Genomic DNA, 25204 nt, shown 5'->3' on the forward strand with positions numbered 1-25204 from the left:
GTTAACTTAAATGATATTTATGAACACAAATTTGAGCCTCCTTTATCTTTGTCCTTGTGCTTACATGTTGGCACATTGCTACAATAAGGCAACAGCGAGGACTCAACGTGACAGCATGCTGATATCTTTACAAGAAGCGTAGATGCCTGGGTCCCACCTAGACGGTCTGGTTTAATTGCCCTGATCAGCAGCCTGAACACCAGGATTTAAAAAAACTCCCTAGGTAGTTATAAAATGCCACCTAGAAGTGATCGTGGGAAATTCAATTCCCTAAAGTTACTTGCCTAATTAACTTCTTAGAATATCCTGCCTGGATTTTCATCTCATAAATAATACTTACTCTTTCTGGCTCCATATATAGGCATTGACTATGTTTATTCACATGTAATTTCAGAGTGAGTTTGCAGGTGGGGGTGTACAAAAACATAGCCTTACTTAATATGCATAATAGGTAAGCTTGTGAGATTTAGTAAATAAACATAGAGAATGCACAGTTAAATTTGAATTTCAGATAAACGATGGATAATTTTTGGTATTATTGGTACATGCAATATTTGGACATGCTTATACTAAAAAATTATTTGCTGCTTGTCTGAAATTCAGATTTAGCTGGTGTTGTAGGTTTTCATTTGGCAGGCCCTAATTACAGGATATGCAGAAAATGTTGAGCAGCTCCACTTTAATGAAAGCAATTTTGTTGACTTGTAACCAATCACCTATGAAACCATTTTATACAGGTTTAATCACAGTTAAGTCACATGGAACAAGCAACTTAGCCAGTGTGGCTGAACCATTTAACCTGGCTCACTAAGTCTCCTGGCCTACTTATTCATATAAAAAAACCATACACTTGTCTAAGATATTTATAGAGGAGATCAATTTTAATTTCCTCTACCTCTTGAGTACACAGTGCGTAATTCCTCCAACAGAAATTTATCAGCTCTCAAATACAGTTCTGGGTAAAAGTTGGTGCCGAAGGGGCTCACTTCTACTCCAACATCAGTTGTCCCAACTGCCTTAATCTGCAGACCAATTTGCTGCACAGCCCCCTAAAGGAAGGAACTTGTTGATTTTGGCAGTGTTTACCTTTCCTACAAACAAACTCAACATTTTCCAGACCGGCTGGCTCTTGGAAGTCACATGAGAGATGGGGGAAGCTGCCCCTGGGCTGCTGCAGAATAGTCCCTGCTACGTTCTAGGAAAAGCTTCGTGCTCCTCACAGCTGCTGGCAGATAATCTATGGAGTCATGATTATTTAGAATCTGTGGAGAGGCTATACAGATCCTGAAGTGGTTTTCTGTAAGGAGAGTGGGAAAATCTGTCAGATAAAAAGATGAACTCTTCCTGCCTTATGTAAGAGTACTAAGGATTTTTCCATGGAGAAAGGAGGCAAGAACAGATTTGATTTCTGTTTTCTCATCAAAGTGAAATGTTTTTAACATGTCATTTTAAACATAGGGCGATGACACCTAGCGTATCATGTGCTTGCATTTGACCATGTTTCTCTTAATATTGTTACCCGTCTCTGCTTTGGAAGGCTTGATGGCATCCTGTGTGCCATTGCTTCCCTTTCACTAGTGAAGATTGCTATTTACACTCCACCTCTCTAGCCACTCCCTCCTCATCCCTTGGACCACAACAAATTTAGTATCATGTAGCAGCCAGCTCCTCACATGAAGGAATCCTTTTCAGGTACTTGAGACACTGAGGACACATTCATCATGACAGTCTCATTTATGTTTTACAAAAAGGTAACTGGAAAATATTTGCTTATTATGGTTTCTTCATATCTGCCCTTTGACTTCTAAAAGAATTTGAGGTTTAATTGAATATTCTCCTAGTTCTGTGGATGTTGTGCTAAAGTCTGCATTTTTTTTTTAATCAAAAGGATTGTGATAGAAGAGGGATTAATAGGAAAGGGAAAAGGGTCAGGGGAGAGGGAAAGAAAGGAGACCAAGGAAGGGTATTCAAGAGGGTAGATTGGAACTAAGCATTTTATATATATATATATGTGTGTATATGTATGTATAGATATATGTATATATGTATATATGTATATATTTGTGTATATATATATATATATATGGAAATGGCACAGCCCCTTTAAACTGTACAATTAGTATGAGTTAATAATAACAAATTTTAAAGATGATTTAAAAATACCTTGATCTGGAAAGTATCATTTATTTCCCCATGATATAGTTCAATGTTAGATCCAGTGAGTTAAAAGCTGTAGTTAATTTTAAAATGTTTGTTTTTCTCCAAGTAATAACTTTATTGTTTTCATTTGTTTTAGAACCAAAGAGTCAAGGTCTAAAACTCTCAGGCTTCTTTGTCATCCTGGTCACAGCCTCTTCCAAGCTGGTGTCTCCCACCTTCCTCATAGGTCACTTCCTGTGAATGTCCACTTCCTGTATCCTGTGGACCATACCTTTGCTCCAATTTGCTTCTTGTCTTTTCTGTTTTGTTTCCTTATTATTTTTTCACCAGGTTTAGACCCCTCTATCAAATGTCTCTGACCATTTAGCCTGACTGTGGTGTGTGCTGGATGTTTTCCCTTTCTTTTCAATTCCTGACCTTTTTCTGAAATTCTGCATAGAAATAACTGTTTCCTTTCTCCTCCAGCTCTTTTCTTTGTTGGATTACTTCCTTCTTCAGTCCCTGCAGTTTGCCCAACAGAGCTGTTAACAATGAAATTTGCTGCTCTGGTTCTTTGGCCTATTTTTACAGCTAGGCCAAGTTCCCAGCACCACTTGACTTCTGTCCCCCAGATTAGATTGATCATGGGGCAGGGAAGGTGACACGCTCGTAATTCACTGCAAAAGGTTGGAACCAAACCTGTAACACTTTGATTTAAAGCTTCAGAATGAACTTGAATCTTGGCCAAACTCACCAATTATTTGGCTTAGATACATAAACCTGAGCTGCATTTAGCCTTGTGGTCCTCCTGTCCTGTGAGTCCTGCAGTAGAAATCTCTTTGGGGGTGAAAGCCAGAGTTCATTTGTGGTTGGGATGCAGTATAGTTACTTTTTATGGCTTGTGATAAAGGGCAAAGGCTGGGCATGGAAAAAAAGGACATGTAGATTCTTTCCTTCTGCTCACAGTATCCCTCATTCTGAATTTCTTCTTAAATGAAGCGTTATCTGCACTGAAAGTTTAAGAGTTTTGGTTTTGAAATGCTGAGTGGTTGAGTGATATGAAGCTTTAGTTGCCTTCATGTATTTGGACCACTGTTTGAAATTTTGTGATTTTTGGTCGAACCATTTGATTTTTGATCACACAGATCAAAATCAAAGTCACATTTCCATTACTAATGAAGTCATCAGACCTGTTGAAAACTACTCTGGCCCTCTCTTAGATGTACTTGGAAACTTAGAACTCAGAATCAGTCTTGGTCCCACAGCATCCCTAATGTCAACCACAGTCACACAATTTTCTATAACTTCAATTTTACCTATGGAAAATGGAGCCTGATGCCTGTAACCGTCAAAGGGGCCGTCCCAGAAGGCACATGTCAGGTCTGTGTAAACTCAGAGTCTGCCTTCTCACTGCTTCATGTCTGAGGCCCCCGCAACGGCCTGCTGCCAGATAAGTCAGTAGGGACATTCTGGCAGCTTGGAAGTGATTTTTATGTGGATGAATATTAACAGCTTCCCAGACACAATTAAATCAGACCAGGAACCATATTAGACAATTCTGCCAAATTTTTACTAAAGTAAAGTAAACTAGGTCACTTTTCATTTTATAACTTTTTTTGGGTAAAACAATGTAAGTCAAAGTTTAAAAAAAGTGAAAAAGTTTGTTCCTTTTTTTCAAACTTAATTGCTTTAATCACTTTTGTTCCAAGAAAATAACATTTATTTGGAATCCACCAGGTTCACAAGCAGGTTCTTAATCAAACTGAGGACAATCCTGACTGATCTGGTTTTTAAAACAGGTTTTCACAAAATCTATTAATTTCTGTAGAAGGATTCAACTTCACTATGAGATGCTGTGACTTTTGTATTGCAACTGGCTATTTACAGCAAGTAACACAACTTGGCCAAATGTGGAGAGAAAAAAAGTTAACTATTTATTTTAAAAAGCCAGGCACCAGTGGTTTACACCTGTAATCCTAGCTACTTGGGAGGCAAAGATCAGGAGGATCACAAGTTAAGGCCAATCTGGGGAAGCAGTTCACAAGACCCCATCTCAACCAATAGCTGAACACAGTAGTGTATCCCTGTTATCTTAAGCTACTTGGGAGACAGAGATCAGGATGACTTCAGTTCCAGGCCAGCACAGACAAAAAAAAAAAAAGCTTTGTGAGAGATCCCACCTCAAGAGATAAAAGGTGGTGTGTTGTGGCACACACCTGTCATTCCTGTGACAGTGAGAAACCTAAATAGGAGAATTGTGGTCCAGGCCAGCCTGGGCAAAAAGTGAGATACTATCTCCAAAATAACAGCAACAAAAAAGGGCTGGAGTTGTGGCTCAAGGGTAGAGTGCCTGTCTAGGAAAACCCTGACAAGTTTTAAAAAATGAACAACTAAACAAAAAATAACCCCAAACCAAACCAAACCACACAACAAAAAAATGAAGATGTTGACTTCACTTTGAAAAATATACTTTTGGTTCCAAATGCAGAGAGAAATTTTCATATGATATAAACTCTGCACTAAATACTGAAACATTATAGAAGCCAATTAAGATACTGGGCTTCAAGAAGTTCCATTTATTTGGGGGGCAATGCAAGACTATAGAAATGATTATGAGGCAAAGTCGATGTGTCTATAGGCGGAAATGAGAGTGAAGTCTGCAAGGACAAACTTATATAGTCACAGGTCCCAGAGAGGGGAGTCACTGCATACCAAACCTGACTACAGAGGACATTTTCTTCTAAATGTTTTAATAATTTGACTTTCACACTTAAGCCTTCATCTATCTAGAACTGATTTTTGTGTATTGAGTGATTTGCATTCATTTTGTTTTTACTTGAATGAACAGCTGTTGCAGTATTATTTATTGACTAATTCATCCTTCCTCTATTTATCTGCAGTGCCATAGGTGTCCTAGGGCAAGGTTCTTATACATATGCGTTTGCTTCAGGGATCTCTGTTCTGTTCCATTGGTGTGACTGACTACCCTTGCCCTAATGTTGTATTAATCACTAGAGTTTATTAGCAACCCTCTCTTATTGGAATGGATGCTGCTTGCCACTTTTCCTCCTCTTCCTTCTCTCTGCCCTTTTTCTTCTTTTCATTTTTCCTTTGTTTACTTTCTCATTTTCTTATTTCACCTCTGCCTCCTTGTTCTCTTTTTCTTGGTTATCTTGGCTCATCTTGGCCTTTGCTTTTCATATGTATTCTAGATTTAATTAATATATTTCCACAGACATAGCCTGTGCATTGGACTAATTTTCCTGTTCTTTTAAAAAAATTTTATCATCATATTGTTGCACTTGGGTACATTGCGACATTTGGAAAAGTACTTATATCTTAGTTAAATTCACCCCCTCCATAATTCTCCTTCATCCCCCCTCCCCCCATTCTTAGAATAATTTCAACAGGTCTCATTTTGCCATTTTGATAGATGAGTACGTAATACTTCCATCATATTCACCCTCCTACTCCCTTTCCCTACATCCTCCTCCCTCCCACTTGCACCAACCCTCAGAGAGGAACCTATTCATGTTTCTGTCTTCTGTTTTTGAGAAAAAAGAGGACATTTTTGTTTAAGATATCTCTACAGACAGTTTCAGTATGACATTTCCATGTATACATGTATTGTGTCCTGAATTGTTTCACTCCCTCCATTTTTCTCCTTTCTACCTTAGTCACATTCTTATGGTGAGTTCAACAGGTTTAAAAATTCTATATTGATATATAGAATTCTATATTGATTGTATAGAAAGTAGTCAACCATATTCACCTTTTTAACTTCCTTTTTTTAATCCTCCCCCTTCCATTAGTGCCCTCCCCTTTGTGTGACCTGTTTTTCATTCTTGTCCTTTGTTGTTTAGGTGACTGTTTGTTGGTCAGTGAGATTTTTGACTTTGTATTATATCTGTACATGCATTATGCTTAAGTCAATGTAACCCTCTCAACATTTGCACTTCCTCACCCTTTCCCCTCATCTGTGTTGTCTTCAGCATGTTTCCTTGTGTTTTGTTTCTTCACAGATGTGATGTATTTCATTATTATTCACCATCATTCTTTCCTTCTTTTCCTCATCCCTTGGTCTTCTTTACCACACCCACTTTTTGATACATGCTCTGTATAAATTTCTACATATGTATAATATTGCTTGTATTTGTATTGGGTCTATATTTCATATATGAGAGAAAACATGTGGCCTTTGGCTTTCTGAGCCTGGCTAACTTCCCTTAAGATGATGTTCTCCAGTTCCATCCATTTACCAGCAAATGACAAAATTTCATTCTTTTTTATGGCTGAATAAAATTCCATTGTATATAAATACCACATTTTCTTAATCTATTCATCAATTGTGGCCCATCTTGGCTGTTTCAATAGCATAGCTATTGTGAATAATGCCATAATGAACATGAGTATGCAGCTGATTTTTATTGTAACCTGACTTACATTCCTTTGGGTATATCCCTAGGATTGGTATTGATGGCAGTTCTATTTTTAGTTCTTTGAGGAGCCTCCATACTGTTTTCCATAGTGGTTGTACTAATTTACATTCCCACCAGCAGTGTCTGAGGGCTCCTTTTCCCCACATCCTCGCCAGCATTTATTGATCTTTGTGTTCTAAGAAACAATCTGTGCGATAAGTGGCATCTTTATTCTAGTAAGCTTTGTATCCAGCTCCAAAAAATCATTGTAATTATCTCCCTTTTATTTAGGTCTTCTCTAAGGCCTTTTAAATAAATGTAATTTCTCCATGAAGAGCTTACACAGATTTTATATTTACTCTTAGGTGTTGTATTACAGTTGTTGTGTAACTGTCCTAGTAACTTGAAACAACAATTTTCTCTCATTCATTATAGTTCTGTGGGTTGGGTGGGTGCATCCAGGAGTTGGTTCTTATTTCTTTTGGGCAGAGTTAATTAGATAATCAGATACTGACTGGGGTTGGAGTTACCTAAAGGCTCGCCTGTGAAGAGTGTTTAAGATGAATTGCTGTTGCCTGGCTGATGAGCCTGATGGTCGGTGAGATGCTCAGTTACAGCAGTGAGTGGCAACCTCTTTAGGAAGCCTCTCCACGTGGTCTGGCAGAATGGCAGCTATATTCCAAGGGAAAATGCCCCATCAGCAGATGTAGTAAAAGCAAGGATTCTAAGAGAACAGAGTGGGAGCTAGGCATATTTTTGTTACTTAGCTTTGAGAGTCACATAGCCTCCCTTCTGCTATATTCTTTTGGCAGAAGCAGTCACAAGCTGCTTCAGATTCAAGGCAAAAAGGACATAGACCTCACCTCTTGAGGAAAGGAAGGAATTTTGAATCAATATTGTAAAACTGTCACTCTGAGTAGCAGCTTTCTTTTTTCTAGCTTTCTTACTATATTTTTAAGTTACCTACATTCTCTGCCAAGTGTATAATTGCAACTAACTTTGACATTAACTCTATATCTAATATAACTTTTCTAAATTTTCTTATTAGTTTACATGATTTGTCTGCAGGGCTTTTTTTTTTTTGGTGTTTTTCACATAGACAAAGATATCATGTACAAATGAAAAATTTTTGTTTCTGTCTTTCCAGTTCTCATATATTAAGGTAATGCTATTAATAATATTTTGTTCTATATTACAAGTTAAAAAGTTAAGTCTCCAGTATAACATTGAATAGAAGTGGTGACAGTGGATGTTCTAGGCTTGTTCTTTATTTTTCTTTTTTTTCCTTCCTTCCTTCCTTCTTTCGTTCCTTCCTTCTTTCATTCCTTCCTTCTTTCCTTTCATCCTTTCTTCCTTCCCTCCCCCCCACCCTCCTTCCTTCCTTCCAAGGGTCTCACCACATAGCACAGGCTGGCCTGGTATTTGTGATCCTCCTGCCTTAGCCTCCTGAGTACTGGGATTACGGTATGTGTCATCATGTCCAGCTTGCTCTTATTAATGTTGAATGGAGTAGTTTTAGATAAGAAAGATCCCCTCTTACTTATAGTTAAATGTTTTGTTTTATTATAAATATTATTAAGCTTTATTCAGTATTTATTCTGTATCCTCTGATGAAATTCTGCAATTTTCTACTCTAATATATTATGGTGAGCTATTTAGTAAATAGATTCTTCTAAATTAAACCCTTGAGTTCTTAGAATAAACTCATGTGGTCGTGATGTATTGTCTTGCATTTGCTTTTATTTTGTTCAGATATTTGCATCTTTGTTGCTGAGTGGATTGGTCCTTTTAATTTAATTTCATGCATTTGTCTGAATTTGGTGACAAGTCTATATTATTTTCAGCAAATATTACAAATGATTCTATTTCTTTCTTTTCCTAAAAGATTTTTCCCATGAACATGTAATAGAATCCACCTGTAAAAACAGTTGAACAAAGGTTGCAAATAGAAAGGTGGGTTCCAGAGGCAGGGGGGAGTAGAGAGATGGGGCATGAAGAAAAGTTGGTTCATGGGTACTAAGCTACAGTTAGAAAAGAGTAAGAGCTTCTGGTGTGATGTTGCACAGTAGGGTTACTATACATAATGTATGGTGTATTTCAAAAAAGCCCAGATTCTGAAATTTTTCACCACAATCAAATGATGTTTGAGGAGATAGATATACTTGACCTGATTTGAACATTATGCAATGTAGACATGCATCAAAATATCATATGCTATGCCATAAATATGCACTAATTATATGTCAATTTAAAAAGTAAATCAATAGCAAAAGTGGAAAAGAAAAACCACAATATATCCTACTGATTCCATTACAGAGATATTTGAAGTATGGATCTACTCTTCAAAATGGGTTTAGTAAGTGAGGTTTGCTAGTTCTTCTTGAGTCAGTTTGTATAATTTACATTTGGTAGATATTGGACCATTTCGACCAAGATATAAAATTTATTTGCATAAAGGTGTTCCTAATACTCACTTTTTTAAAATTTTATTATTCATATGTGCATACAAGGCTTGGGTCATTTCTCCCCCTGCCCCCACCCCCTCCCTTACCACCCACTCTGCCCCCTCCCTCTCCTCACCACCCGCTCAATACCCAGCAGAAACTATTTTGCCCTTATTTCTAATTTTGTTGTAGAGAGAGTATAAGCAATAATAGGAAGGAACAAGGGGTTTTGCTGGTTGAGATAAGGATAGCTATACAGGGAGTTGACTCACATTAATTTCCTGTGCGTGTGTGTTACCTTCTAGGTTAATTCTTTTTGATCTCACCTTCTCTCTAGTTCCTGGTCCCCTTTTCCTCTTGGCCTCAGTTGCTTTTAAGGTATCTGTTTTAGTTTCTCTGCATTAAGGGCAACAAATGCTAGCTAATTTTTTAGGTGTCTTACCTATCCTCACCCCTCCCTTGTGTGCTAAAGCTTTTATCATGTGCTCAAAGTCCAATCCCATTGTTGTGTTTGCCCTTGATCTGATGTCCACATATGAGGGAGAACATACAATTTTTGGTCTTTTGGGCCAGGCTAACCTCACTCAGAATGGTGTTCTCCAATTCCATCCATTTACCAGCGAATGATAACATTTCATTCTTCTTCATGGCTGCATAAAATTCCATTGTGTATAGATACCACATTTTCTTAATCCATTCGTCAATGGTGGGGTATCTTGGCTGTTTCCATAACTTGGCTATTGTGAATAGTGCTGCAATAAACATGGGTGTGCAGGTGCCTCTGGAGTACCCTGTGTCACAGTCTTTTGGGTATATCCCCAAGAGTGGTATTGCTGGATCAAATGGTAGATCAATGTCTAGCTTTTTAAGTAGCCTCCAAATTTTTTTCCAGAGTGGTTGTACTAGTTTACATTCATAACCAACAGTGTAAGAGGGTTCCTTTTTCCCCACATCCTCACCAACACCTGTTTTTGGTGGTGTTGCTAATGATGACTATTCTAACAGGGGTGAGGTGGAATCTTAGTGTGGTTTTAATTTGCATTTCCTTTATTGCTAGAGGTGGTGAGCATTTTTTCATGTGTTTTTTGGCCATTTGAATTTCTTCTTTTGAGAAAGTTCTGTTTAGTTCACTTGCCCATTTCTTTATTGGTTCATTAGTTTTGGGAGAATTTAGTTTTTTAAGTTCCCTATATATTCTGGTGATCAGTCCTTTGTCTGATATGTAGCTGGCAAATATTTTCTCCCACTCTGTGGGTGTTCTCTTCAGTTTAGAGACCATTTCTTTTGATGAATAGAAACTTTTTAGCTTTATGAGGTCCCATTTATCTATGCTATCTCTTAGTTGCTGTGCTGCTGGGGTTTCATTGAGAAAGTTGTTACCTATACTTACTAACTCCAGAGTATTTCCTACTCTTTCCTGTATCAACTTTAGAGTTTGGGGTCTGATATTAAGATCCTTGGTCCATTTTGAGTTAATATTGGTGTAGGGTGATATACATGGATCTAGCTTCAGTTTTTTGCAGACTGCTAACCAGTTTTCCCAGCAGTTTTTGTTGAAGAGGCTGCTATTTCTTCATCATATATTTTTAGCTCCTTTGTCAAAGACAAATTGGTTATAGTTGTTTGGCTTCATATCTGGGTCCTCTATTCTGTTCCACTGGTCTTCATGTCTGTTTTTGTGCCAGTACCATGCTGTTTTTATTGTTATTGCTTTTTAGTATAGTTTGAAGTCAGGTATTGTGATACCTCCAGCATTGTTCTTTTGACTGAGTATTGCCTTGGCTATTCGTGGCCTGTTGTGTTTCCATATAAATTTAACAGTAGATTTTTCAATCTCTTTAATGAATGTCATTGGAATTTTGATGGGAATTGCATTAAATGTAGATTACTTTTGGGAGGATAGACATTTTTACTATGTTGTTTCTACCAATCCATGAGCATGGGAGATCTCTCCACTTTCTATAGTCTTCCTCAATCTCTTTCTTCAGAAGTGTATAGTTTTCCTTGTAGAGGTCTTTCACATCTTTTGTTAGGTTTACACCTAGGTATTTGATTTTTTTTGAGGTTATTGTAAATGGAATTGTTTTCATACATTCTTTTTCAGTTTGCTCATTGTTTTTTCATACATTCTTTTTCAGTTTGCTCATTGTTAGTGTATAGAAATGCTAATGATTTTTGTATGCTGATTTTATATCCTGCTACCTTGCTATAGCTATTGATGATGTCTAGAAGCTTCTGAGTAGAGTTTTTTGGGACTTTAAGGTATAGGATCATGTCATCTGCAAATAGGGATATTTTGACAGTTTCTTTACCTATTTGTATTCCTTTAATTCCTTCTTCTTGCCTAATTGCTCTGGCTAGGAATTCTAGTACTATGTTGAATAGGAGTGGAGATAGTGGGCATCCTTGTCTGGTTCCTGATTTTAGAGGGAATGGTTTCAGTTTTTCTCCATGAAGTATAATGCTGGCTGTAGGTTTGTCATATATAGCTTTTATAATGTTGAGGTACTTTCCTTCTATTCCTAGTTTTCTTAGAGCTTTTAGCATGAAATGGTGTTGGATCTTATTAAAGGCTTTTTCTGCATCTATTGAGATGATCAAGTGGTTTTTGTCTTTGCTTCTGTTAATGTGGTTTATTACATTTATTGATTTTCGTATGTTGAACCACCCCTGCATCCCTGGGATGAAGCCTACTTGGTCATAGTGAATAATCTTTTTGATGTGTTGTTGAATTCGGTTTGTCATTATTTTGTTGAGGATTTTTGCATCAATGTTCATTAAGGAGATTGGCCTATAGTTCTCCTTTTTGGAGGTGTCTTTGCCTGGTTTTGGGATAAGTGTAATACTGGCTTCATAAAATGTGTTCGGCAGTTTTCCTTCCCTTTCTATTTGTGGAAAGTTTAAGGAGGGTTGGTATCAGTTCTTCTTTAAAGGTCTGATAGAATTCAGCAGAGAATCCATCAGGTCCTGGACTTTTCTTTTTGGGGAGACTCTTGATTGCTGCTTGAATTTCATTTTGTGTTATAGGTCTATTCAGGTGATTAATTTCCTCTTGGTTCAGTTTTAGATGATCATATGTATCTAGAAATCTGTCCATTTCTTTAAGATTTTCAAATTTATTTGAATATAGGTTCTCAAAGTAGTCTCTGATGATTTCCTGGACTGCCATGGTGTTTGTTGTTATCTCCTCTTTTGCATTCCTGATTCTACTATTTTGGGTTTTTTTCTCTCCTCATTTTAGTCAGGTTTGCCAGGGGTCTATGGATTTTGTTTATTTTTTCAAAGAACCAACTTTTTGTTTCATTAATTCTTTGTATGGTTTTTTTGGTTTCTATTTTGTTGATTTCAGCTCTTATTTTTATTATTTCTCTCCTTCTATTTGTTTTGGGATTTGCTTGTTCTTGTTTTTCTAGGAGTTTGAGATGTATCATTAGGTCATTGATTTGGGATCTTTCAGTCTTTTTAATATATGCACTCATTGCTATAACTTTCCTCTCAGAACTGCCTTAGCTGTGTCCCATAGGTTCCGGTAGGTTGTGTTTTCATTTTCATTGACTTCCAGGAGCTTCTTAATTTCCTCTTTTATTTCATCGATGATCCATTGTTCATTAAGTAATGAGTTATTTAGTTTCCAGCTGTTTGCATGTTTTTTTGTCTTTACTTTTGTTGTTGAGTTCTACTTTTACTGCATTGTGATCAGATAGTATGCACAGTATAATTTCTATTTTCTTATATTTGCTGAGACTTGCTTTGTGCCCTAGGATATGATCTATTTTGGAGAAGGTTCCATGGGCAGCTGAGAAGAATGTATATTGTGTAGAAGTTGGATGAAATGTTCTGTAGACATCAACTAGGTCCATTTGATCTATTGTATATTTTAGATCTTGGAATTTTTTATTGATTTTTTGTTTGGATGACCCATCTATTGATGATAATGGGGTGATAAAGTCTCCCACAACCACTGTGTTGGCATTTATATATGCTTTTAGGTCTTTCAGGGTATGTTTGATGAAATTGGGTGCGTTGACATTGGGTGCATACAGGTTGATGATTATTATTTCCTTTTGGTCTATTTCCCCTTTTATTAGTATGGAATGTCCTTCTTTATCTTGTTTGATCAATGTAGGTTTGAAGTCTACTTTGTCATAGATAAGTATTGCTACTCCTGCCTGTTTTCAGGGACCATTGGCTTGGTAAATCTTCTTCCAGCCTTTCATCCTAAGCCTATGCTTATTTCTGTCAGTAAGATGGGTCTCCTGTAAGCAACAAATTGTTGGATCTTCCTTTTTAATCCATTTCGTCAAGCGGTGCCTTTTGATGGGTGAATTAAATTCGTTAACATTAAGAGTTAGTACTGATAGGTATGTGGTAATTCCTGTTATTTAGTTGTCTTAGTTGCTTGAAAGTTTGATTGTGTGCACCTATGTTGAGGTTACTCTCTACTGTCTTGCTTTTTCTTTTCCTGTGGTTTGGTGCTGCCTGTCTTTTCGTGGTTAAGTTGGGTTTCGTTTTCTGCATGCAGAATCCCTTGCAGAATCTTTTGTAGTGGTGGCTTTGTGGTCACCTATTGTTTTAGTTTCTGCTTATCATGGAAGACTTTTATTGCTCCATCTATTTTGAATGATAGTTTTGCTGGATAGAGCATCCTGGGGTTGAAGTTATTTTCATTCAGTTCCGGGAAGATCTCACCCCACACTCTTCTTGCTTTTAATGTTTCTGTAGTCTGCTGTGATTTTGATGGGTTTATCTTTGCATGTTTCTTGTTTTTTCGCTCTTACAGCCTTCAATATTCTTTCCCTAGTTTCTGAACTTGTTGTTTTAATGATGATATGTCGTGGGGTAGTTCTATTTTGATCTGGTCTGTTTGGTGTCCTGGAGGCCTCTTGCATCTGTATGGGAATATCTTTCTCTACATTTGGGAAATTTTCCATTATTATTTTGTTGAATATATTATGCATTCCCTTTGCTTGCACCGCTTCTCCTTCTTCGATGCCCATGATTCTCAAGTTTGGTCTTTTGATGGAGTCAGTGAGTTCTTGCATTTTCTTTTCACAAGTCTTGAGTTGTTTAATTAATAGTTCTTTGGTTTTTCCTTTAATTACCATTTCATCTTCAAGTTCTGAGATTCTGTCTTCTGTTTGTTCTATTCTGCTGGATTGGCCTTCCGTTTTGTTTTGCAGTTCTGTTTCGTTCTTTTTTCTGAGGTTTTCCATATCCTGGCTTGTTTCCTCTTTAATGTTGTCTATTTTTGTCCTGAGTTCATTTATCTGTTTATTCATCATGTTCTCTGTTTCACTTTGGTGTTTATACAGTGCTTCTATGGTTTCCTTTATTTCTTCTTTTGCTTTTTCAAATTCTCTATTTTTGTTGTCTTGGAATTTCTTGAGTGTCTCCTGTACATTTTGGTTGACCCTATCCAGTATCATCTCTATAAAATTCTCATTGAGTACCTGTAATATGTCTTCTTTTAGATTATTCTTGTGGGCTTCATTGGGTCCTTTGGCATAGTTTATCTTCATTTTGTTCAGTCTGGATCTGGGTATCTGTTTTTTTCATTTCCCTCTGGTTCCTGTAGTAATTTTTTGCTGTGGGGAAACTGGTTTCCCTGTTTTTTCTGTCTTCCCATCATTGTCTTTGGTGTTGTTACTGTCCCTGTACTGTGTGCAATTAAGTATTTTCTAGCTTGTAATAATAACAATGGTAATATTTAGAATGGAAGGGTGAGCTGAGATGGAAAGCCAGAAGTTAAAGAAAAGGGAAAAACAAATACACAGACAAGAAGGAGAAAACAGAACAAGATATCAGACAAGAAAGTTTCAAAGGTATAAACAGGGAGCATTTCTGTACTAATCAACAGTAAGCTGAACAGACATTAGAGAGACAGAGAGAGGATTGAAAATCAAAAATAAAATAAAGATAAGAATAAAAATAAAAAATAAGTAAATGAAAGAAATATCTATATATAAAAATAAATTAAAATCAAATGAAAAATTGAAAAATTGAAAAAAAACCCCCAAAAACCAAAAAAACCTCCAAGTTCAAATGCAATGAAGTATCAGTCTTAATAATTTGGGTGTCCATCTCAGTCTCCAATCCTGGAGATGGTGCCTCAGATGTTGTTCTGTAGTTGTCTCATCAAAGGGAACGCTTAAAGTAGAACAAAACTACACACACACACACACACACACACACACAAAACCCCACCAAGTGTCCCAAGTTTAAATGCAATACAGTTTCAGTAAGTTTTTCAGCATGCAGGTGTAATTCGGTTGTTCTCTCATCAAAGGTAGGGAGAAAAAGAGAAAAAAAAAAAGAGTCTGGAGACAGTTCTGAGAGTGGTATCTGCGGCTGTGGCTTGCCTGCCCGCTGCTCTCAGCCTGCTGTTGCTGGAGGCATTATTTATGCAGATCTCTGTGGTGAGCTTAGCATTCACCTGGCCCTGCAGGCTTTGTTTACTCAGAGTTCTCCTGTGTGTGAGCCTATGCTACAAGCTTTCCCCTTCCAAGCACACTGGGAAAGGTGACACTGCACCCGTGTTGTCAGGCCTGCATGTTTATTTACAGTTCATGTGGGAGGTGGGTCTTCCCCCCCTCCTGTGGAGTTTTCCTCCCACTGCCGCTTTCACAAGCTTTCCTGCTCCTGATTACTGGGCAGTGCTGCTGCTCCTGCCAGCCACCATGTTTGTTTACAGTTCATGTGGGAAGTGGGTCTTCCCTCCTCTCCTGTGGAGTTTTCCTCCCTCCGCCACTCTCACAAGGTTTCCTGCTCTTGGTTGCTGGGCGCGCACTCCTGCTCTTGCCAGAGCCTCTCTGGCCTGCCCGGCTTGTTTATTTACAGTCCGGGGAAGGATTCCTTTCCCCAAATCTTTGGCACTCAGTGCACCCCACCCTCTTTCCCATGTGTCTTTATTTTACTATTGCTTATTAATCAGTTTCTCTTTTTTCCCTGGGTGGGGGTCAGTCTGTCCAGGGGGCTATGCTGCTCTGGCCCAGGCTTGTCTATGGGAGAACCGCGGTACCGGGAAGCTCACCTGGTCAGCGTCTTCCCAAGCCATCTGGATGCGGGCGACTCGTGGCCCAGGGCCCTCCTCGTTTCTCCGTTTAATGTGAGGTGGAGATTCTCTGCACCGGCTAGAAGTGTAGAGGGGTCAAAGTTTTGCCTCTTCTCAGTGATTATGCCTGCAAAGTGTGTCTCCAGCATCGCTCCAAGATTTCACTACAGGAGGCTCGCTTTCTGCTTCCTCCCTCTAGCCGCCATCTTGGCATCTCTAATACTCACTTTTGTTCTCAGTTTCTGTTCCACAGCTGAAAACATTCTCTTTCAAGGTCTTAATTCTTGCCTTTACTTCTTCAATCAATCTTGTCAGAGTTTGTAAGCTCGTTATTCTTTTCAAAGAACTAATTTTGTTTCTATTTTGTTAACTACCTTTGGTTCATTATTTTCTTATTTCTGCTCGCTTTTTGGATTAATTTCTTTCTTTCTTTTTGTAACTCTTGAATGTAAGCAAATGTTTAATGTATTAACATCAGCTTCTCTTCTATCTTGATGCAAGAATTCTGATTTTTGAATTCACCACTAACTTCTCTTTTAGCAGGATCCCGCAAATATTGATATTTAATATATTTATTATGTTCAGTTCTTTATGTTTAAAAGCAATGTCTTATACATTTCTAATTTATGGGATTTTAAAATCATTTTTCTAACAGTTGGGATGTTGGAATCAGAGAATATGTTGTGGATGAAATATGATTCTGAAATTTATTGAGGCTTTCCTTATGGCACCATATGCCTCCAATGTTTATCAATTTTGAGAAAAATGTGCATTTGTCAAGCATCAGGTAGGGTATCCTATAGCCATCTATTATATCAAGTTGTGGAGCTGTGTTGCTCAAATCTCTCCTTCTATCCTCTACTGAGTCATGAGTCTTGGAGAATATAGTATTGAAATGTTCTGCTTTGATGAGATTTTGCATTACAATTCTGTAAACTTTTTATATATATATGTGGTTACACATAATATAGAGTTGTAAATTAAGCATATATATATATAATATATGCTTGTATATAATATATACACATATATATTTCATTTACAGTTATCTTCCTAGCCACTCAAACTTTTTATTGTCTTAAATTCTGATAATGAGCACAGTCTTTACCAAGGACATAGTATTTATGTTTTGAGATGATTTCCTGTTAACATTCTTCTGTTGCAAACTTAATATATTTTTTATAAACAGAAGAGAGCTCAGTTTTTGAGGGGAAGATATTATTTTTGTATTTTAAACAGAGATCATAGCTACTTACATTTATTGAGAGTTTTGAATATTTAGATTTATTTCTACCATTTATATTTCTGTTTATTTCACATTTTAGTTTCATTTTCCTTCTAATGTTTAAAATTGGTTGTCTTTCCTTGTTCTGTTTTCCTCTCTATTTTTTATTTTGTCATTACTTCAAAAAGCTAAACATAACAAAGTAAAATATAACTCAATAATGTTTAAGAAGATCAATACCTTTACCTTTTTTCTGAAAAATTGAAGACTTTGCCATGCTTTAATTGTGGGAATTTCCTTCTCATTCTGCATATTTTGGTATATCTTAAACTCTATCTTGTTGTATTGATTCTATAAGGTATATTAATGTTACCATTGTTGTTGTATCTATAATACAGCCATTGAAGTTTTCCCTACATGTTACTTCTATCCTAGAGAGGACTTGCTCTGGAAAATCTCGTTATTTTTTTAGAAAAGTCATCTTCTTTTTCTTTTTCATGATTTTTTCTTCCTTTAGACATAGAACTCTTTGTTCTTAATTTTAGTTTATTCATCCAAGTTTTGCTTTTTCAGAGTTTTGCTTTTAAAATAGTCTATTGAGTTTCTGACTTCTAACCATTATATTAATTATTTCTAAAGTTTCCATTCATTTGTAGACTTTCAGATCCATTTTATCACTTTTGATAATCTTCTGATACTTAGCTACACCTTTAGTATTTAACTTTTTAAATTAATTAAACATACTTATTTTAATGCAATGTCTGACCCTTTGTGGATCAACTGCAGTTTAAAATTGTTCTTTTTGCTGTTTCTGCTGATATTTTTCATAGTTTTTTATGACTTTTATTTGTGTATATAGGGCCTCATACTTGCCAGTGCTCTACCACTTGTGCCAGGCCTCCCACCCTTTTTGTTTTGGTTATTTTTGAGACAGGGGCTCATGTTTTTTTGCCCAGGCTGGCCTCAGATTACAATCCTCCTACCTATTGCTTCCTGTGTAGCTAGGGCCACAGGTATGCACCGCCACTTATGGCTTATTTGTTGAGATGGGTTTCACTAACTCTTTGCCTGGGCTTGTCTCAGACTACAATCCTCCCAATCTCTGCCTCGCAAATGGTTGAGAGGCACAAGCCACTGTGCCCAGCCATAATTTTTAAATAATTGTTTCATTGCCTTCAATCATCTAAACATTGTTAGATGTTTAAGGTGTTTAAAGCCAGATGCCACACACACACAAGACAACCTTTTTACACTAAATTATTAGATTGAGTCTTTGAGAGGGGTTACAGAGGAAGTATACATTTTGGTTTCAAACTTATATGAGAATAGATTTTGGTTAGAAAAAAACCCTCTGTTTTTAAACCACGACAATGTGGAATTGCTTGTAAACATGTGCAGTTACCCATAATATAATGTTAAATTAAAAAATCCAAATTATCAAGCAGTAGATATATATGATACATTTGTATAAAAGGAATGACCATTTACACTGTTAAATACCTCAAAATATTAGCAGTAATCAGATTATGGATGATATGTGATTTTCTTGTAACTGAATTATCTTGATTTCTGAAAGAACAGCATTTATTTTAGGTTGTTTTTATTTAAAATTATTTCCAATTTGAAGAAAATCATGTAGACTTAAAATCGCCTTTTTCTGTCAGAAAATTTTACTTGAAACAATTTTGTATGCAGTATTCAGTTAAGACAATAATAAAAACAAGATGGATTTCTGAATGCATATTCAAATACAGATTATATTTCACCTTGATGTTATTTCTAATTAAAGTGGACATTTAACAAAATATTATAAAATTTTCATTTGATTTTAAAATTTACTATTTGACTTTAATGTCCATAATTACTCATTTGGTTGTTCTGGCCTCTTATTCATGGTCATACTCAGGACATGGAGATAACTTATTATTTTATCCTATGGTTTTGGCTAAAAACCATGTAAGTTAAGAGACAGTGGAGCTGGGTGACTGTGTCTCATGCCTGTAATCCTAGCTACTCAGGAGACAGAGATCAAGAGGATTGCAGGTCAAAGTCAGCCTGGGTAAATAGTTCACAAGACCCTATCTTGAGAAAACTATTCACAAAAAAGGGCTGTTGGAGTAGCTCAAGGAGTGCAAATGCCTGCCTAGGAAGCTCAGGGCCCTGAGTCCAATGTTCAAACCCCAGTGCCACCAAAAAAAAAAAAAAAAAAAGAAACAATGACTTCTGAATATGCAAATATCAGTGTCTGATACAATAAGGTAACTTCCTCATGTGAAATAAATTTGTGAAAGAAGTTTTTCTGCAAAATACCAAAGCATTACCAAAATTCTAAATTTTTATACACTTTAAAACTAATACTTTAATAGCCCTACTGGCTATAAAACTATAAGCAGATATTTTTCGGATTAAGTTACAATTTTCCCTTTTAAAATGTTAACTTGCATAAATAAGACATGAATGATAATCTCTACACAGCAAGAATATATTTCTGACTATCTTAAAAGATCAGTATAATTGCACTTATTTTTATATAACAATTAGCATGATTATTTGAAAATAGAAAATATTTTTGCACATAAAATTTTCCCAAGTAAGTATAAATGATAATTTTAATTAAGAGTAAATTATTTTTAAAAGGTACAGAGTTAAATTCTGATTGTATATTTTCACTAATTATGTATCATTAATTCTGCTTTCATACCAATTTCAATCCATTGACACAAAGACCTCAGCACCATACTAAGATGTCATAGTCTGACCTATAAAATGGGACAATTCCAGGAGAATCTTTACACCATTATTCATTTACAGTAAAAGTCTAACAGGATGGTGATAAATACTGTACCTTAGAATCTTGATTACACAATAAAATTACTTACCATACAAATTGTACAGTATAAGTAAGTGTATAGTTAAAATACAAATTATGAAGGTGAAAATGAGCTGGCATTTTCAGTAGCTTTATCTACTTTTTGGAAGCTCAAAAGTTTCAAGGATACCTTTTCCATCTTTATTTCATACTTTATAGCTTAGCATAAAAACATTTATTTTGTTGTTTTGTTGTTGTAGTACTGGGTTTGAATTTAGGGACTCTTCATACTTACTAGGCAAGTGCTCTACCACTTGAGCCACACTTCCAGTCCTATTGCTTTTTAGTTTGTTTTTCAGAGAGGGTCTTGTGCTAATGTTTTGTGATCCTCCTGCCTCTGCCTCTTGAGTTGATAAGATTGTAGGAATGGGTCACTATGCCTCCAAAGTTGGGTTTTCTAAAGTATAATTTCCATTAGTTAAAGAAGAATGTCCAGCTCACATTCATTGTGTGCCTTATGTGATTTTCTCTGGATAAAATGGGGAAGGGACTAAATTGCTGTGAGGGTCCCAATGGCTACTTTGGGTGATAATACTGGTTTCACCAATTAATTAAGTGTTGGAAAGAATAAATGTTTCTTCTGTGGTCAGTGGTGCTGAGCTGACACACAGATCACAGTTTCTGGAAGCCATTCATTCAATTCAGTAGCTGTGCTGGTCAAGTTTCTGTTATTATAGCCAAATATTTGAAATAATCAGCTTATAAAGAGAAAAAGTTTATTTTGGCTTACAGTTTTGGAGGTTTCAATTTATGGTTGGTTGCTCTTGCTTTGGGTCCGTGGCAAGGCAGCACATCATTGCAGGGGTGGGTAGCATAGTAAAACCACTGGCTTTGTGACCAGAAAGCCAAGACAAAGAGAGGAAGAGGAGGAGACCTGGGTCTTAAAATCTATTTTGAGGCCACACCTCCAAGCTACCCAAAGACCTCCCACTAGGTCCCACCTCTTAAAGGTTGCACCACCTCGCAATAGTACCACTCTGGGATCCAAGACATTACACATGAGCCTTTGGGGGTCATTCAAGATCCAAACTGAAGCAGCGCCAATATCACATGCAGAGAAAAACTGAACAATATTCACCTCTGGAACAAACAGACTCTGCCCAGAATTCATTGCTAATTCAATGCTTTGAGAATCCTCATGTATTATTTTCCAGCAGTTTTCACTAACAAAAGCATTAAGAAGAAGAAGAAACTATTGTAATCCCAAGGAAGCAGTCTTTAAGAAGATAGGTATAAGGAGAGTTTAATTCCATGAGCAAAAAGAATGGATTTTTATTCTTCTCATTGCATACTCAGTTCAGAAAGGTCAACCTCATATAGTAGCCAAAGTGAGGTATCTGCAGAGTTATAGACATCCTCCTACCATGGGTTCCAATTGGTCTTTGGTCGTCCACACTGGATGTTTTGATACTGATATCGGAGAACCATTACACCAATCCTGCCTTTTGGATTTGGTAAGGATAGTATAGTATTAACTTTTTGAGAAAGAGGTGATGTAGTTTACCTTTGCTTTTCAGGATATCTTTAAGTATTCTGCCATCTTTTCCTGACCCAACAAGTTCACTTAGCTTAATATTCTTCTCCAAGAGAAGGTAGAAAAGTGCAGGCGTTGTCAATGATTTAGAGCCTTTTACTTCTTGGAGTGGGTGTTTATTATGTTGAAGCTCCTAGATCTTTAAAGCTCCCATTTCTATGTCTACTAATGACTTCTATGTATAGAACATCAGTCACCTAGCACTGTGTCCAAGACCTGAGCACATACACTGCTTAGAAAATTTAAGAGTAGACATCATACCCCTTGTCCCCCATACCCAAAAGTGAAGACTAAGATGTTTATCATTCTGCCTCTTTGTGAATAGAGTTTGTATGCTGTTCCTTTCTTGTTCTCCATTTGATGGTAAGAGTCTTCTTTTGTGGTGTGTTAAAAAAAATAAAATACTGAGACCATCAACTTAAAGAAGAAATCTTTATTTTGGCTCACAGTTTCAGAAGTATCAGTTCATGGTCAGATGGCTCCATAATTTTAGGGATGGGGCAAGGCAGAAACTTCATAGCATAAAACAATCATGGAGAACAACTGTTCAGCTGAGGAAAGAGAGATACAGACCAGAAGGGGCCAGGGACAAGATATCCTTCAAAGACATACTCCCTCCAAGACCTACTTATTTAAGCAAATGTTCTTAACTGAGTTTAAAAAGCTATTCTACAGTCTTTAAATTTTCTAGTTGTTTAGTTTGTTTTTTAACATTTAAATCCTCATTCTATTTGGAGCTGAAATTTATGTACAATAGATAGGAACTAAGGATCACTTTTCATTTTTCCTCACTGGGATAATGAATTTGGGGTGCCTGGTTTTTTTAACCCCTTCCTTCCCACACTAATGTCCATGCCCCATCTGTAACGTGGAAGTTCCACACATGCATGGGTCTGTTCCTGGACTCCTTTCTGGACCCTGTGGCTTTCTCTTCATCAGGACGTGTTACTTCCCACAGCTGTATATGGGCTAAGGTCATTCTGCAGATGGAGTAATCTAAATGTATCAGCTCTTTTCTTTCTCTCTCTCTCTCTCTCTTTCTTTCTTTCTTCCTTTCTTTCTTTCCTTTCTTCCTTCCTTCCCTCCTTCCTTCCTTCCTTCCTTCCTTTTTTCTCCCTCCCTTTCTTTCTTTCTTTCTTTTTTTTTTTTTGAGACAAGATTTCTCTATGCAGCCCAGGCTTGCCTTGAACTCATAATTCTTCTGCCTCTCATTTCCCAAGTGCTGGGTTACAGACATGCACCTCTCCTTGTGTGGCTCTAATTGTATCATTTCTTTTTTCTCTTGACTATTACTCACAGTAGCTTGCTTTCTCTTGTGCTTGGAGTTCTGTGTGAGAAAATGATTTGTTTTCATCTGGGAAACAGTTGCAGGATAAACTCAGGGACACAATCTTCCAATGGGTACAGTTTTTTTCCCTTTATTTTTGTTAGTTGGTAATATCACAATATGTACTTTATGTGCTTTTTACTCTCTTTCAGTCAGCTGAGCCTACTGTGGACAAGAATGGCTAGAAAATAGCAAACATTTCTGAGCACTTGAAATATGGCAGGTGTTTTCCTAAGTGTTTTATGTGTATTCTGCCTTTTAATCTTTAGACGTTATTTTCAATTTATACACAGGAAAGTGAAGATTAGAGTAACTTAGAAACTGGCCCAAGATCATCTGTTGTGGAGTTGGCATTTGGCTCAGAGCCCACACTTTTCACTCCCATGCTGTTCTGCAACCAAAGCAAACATTAATCATCAACATAGGTACCTGTGTCCTAATCTTTAGCTCAGTCTTATTAACTGTCCAAGTATAGTTATTGCTATGACCTTGTGTGATACTCTATAATGACTACTGAGAACATGGAGCTTCAATAAATGAAAACAGGAGTGAGGTCAGGTGTTGTAGCTCACACCTATAATCTGCTACATGAGCTGTGAAGGTAGATGGATCATGATCTGAGGCCAGATGGGGCAAAAAGCTCAAGAACCTATCTGAAAAATAGACTAAAAAGCAGAGACCACTGGGGATGTGGCTCAAATGGTAAAGCACTTGTCTAGCAAATGCTAGGCCCTGAGTTCAAATCCTAGTACCACCAAAAAAAATGGAAAAGAAGAGCATAGCAGGCCCTGCTGGTTTCCCACTCAACATTTTCTGTGATTCCTAGGAAAACATTTTTTATAGTATCCAGCCTTCTTCCACATATGTTTCAGGGGAACCTGGCCCCACCATCAGATCCAGTGGAGCCAGCTGGAGAAGGATAAGAAGTGTAGTTGTGGTCACAAAACAACTCCCTTGGCAAGGATTGCTAAAGGAATAAAGGTGTGGCCACTTTCCGGTCAATGAAGCACAGAGAGTCTTTCCAGCAGCAAAAAACTTACGGGAAGTTTTCCTTTTTAATTGGCATGAGACACCCCCCATCTCCAAATATATGACAGTATTATCAAGACGATATGTGTTACAGTCATTTGTCATCACAAGAGGAAAGCAACCATAGGATGAAGGCAAGAGTTGGGCATTGGAACAGAAACTCAGTGAAGAAAATTGAGTTCTTGATAAAATTTCCAAACTGCTGATTATCTTATGGTAATTGGGTACCTTATAGGATGATTAGCAGGTTTTAATTTTTTTGTTATTGGAAATAATGCATTTTTTCATTAAAATATGATAGAGCAGAGGTTTATGATACCAATTGCTAAATATATTCTTTCTGATGAGATACTGATTTATTTTATAAAAGACTTCTATATTTCTCAATTTCTTTCAAAAGCAAGCTTGTGCAAGAAGCCCATATTTTTCCCTCTGTAGAGTTTAAGCTAAAATGAGTAAATATTTCACTGAACTATAAGGAAGCACAATAATGTTAAATAAGTTACAGCACCAAAAATTCAGGTTTAAGATAAAATTGTTGTCAAATTTTCTATTTAATATTAATGCAGAAATCCTTATGGATACATACATATACCGTTGCTGATATAAATAGATATGTCTTTTCGGGAAAACAATTGAAATGTAAATAGATTTCAGTTAAATATTCATGTCCTTAAAAATAATTTACAACCAGAGATATAAACAAGATAACCCAAGGAGAGAATATGGAAGAGGAGAGGATCTGAGACAGAGCCCAGATTCACCATAGAGAAGGATGATCCAGAAAGAGAGACAAAGAGAGCAAAGTGAGAGAGTTGGAAGAAAAGGAAAAGCAGTATCACAGAAGCAAGGCGAGAGAGTGCTTTTCAAAAAAGGAAATGGTACACAAAACTGCATGCCTGTAAAAAAATTACTTGAGATAGAGATAAAAAAAATAGCCTGTAGCTTAAGGACATGGAAGTCATTGGTGACCACTGCCAGATGAACAGAACTGTGCATATGTAGAACTTCTGTCATGGACATTAATGTGGGAAGGAAGGGGTTTAACAAACCAGGCACCCCTATTCATTATCCCAGTGAGGAAAAATGAAAAGTGATCCTTCATTCATATCCATCGTACACGAACATCAGTTCCAAATAGATTGAGGATTTAAATGTCAAAAACCAA

At 36.8% G+C, this 25204-nt stretch overlaps 1 long non-coding RNA gene across 1 annotated transcript in view; it reads left to right on the top strand.

Moving 5' to 3' along the window:
• The first annotated feature begins 1637 nt into the window (after positions 1 to 1637).
• Positions 1638 to 25204, top strand: part of LOC141417298 (uncharacterized) — a 33709-nt gene continuing 10142 nt past the window's right edge. The window contains exon 1 of the long non-coding RNA XR_012441820.1: positions 1638 to 1751. This is a non-coding gene — a long non-coding RNA (uncharacterized lncRNA). The remainder of the gene's footprint in view (positions 1752 to 25204) is intronic.

The sequence above is a fragment of the Castor canadensis genome, chromosome 15 (genome assembly GCF_047511655.1).
Source record: "Castor canadensis chromosome 15, mCasCan1.hap1v2, whole genome shotgun sequence".
In the NCBI taxonomy this organism is placed as follows: Eukaryota; Metazoa; Chordata; class Mammalia; order Rodentia; family Castoridae; genus Castor; species Castor canadensis.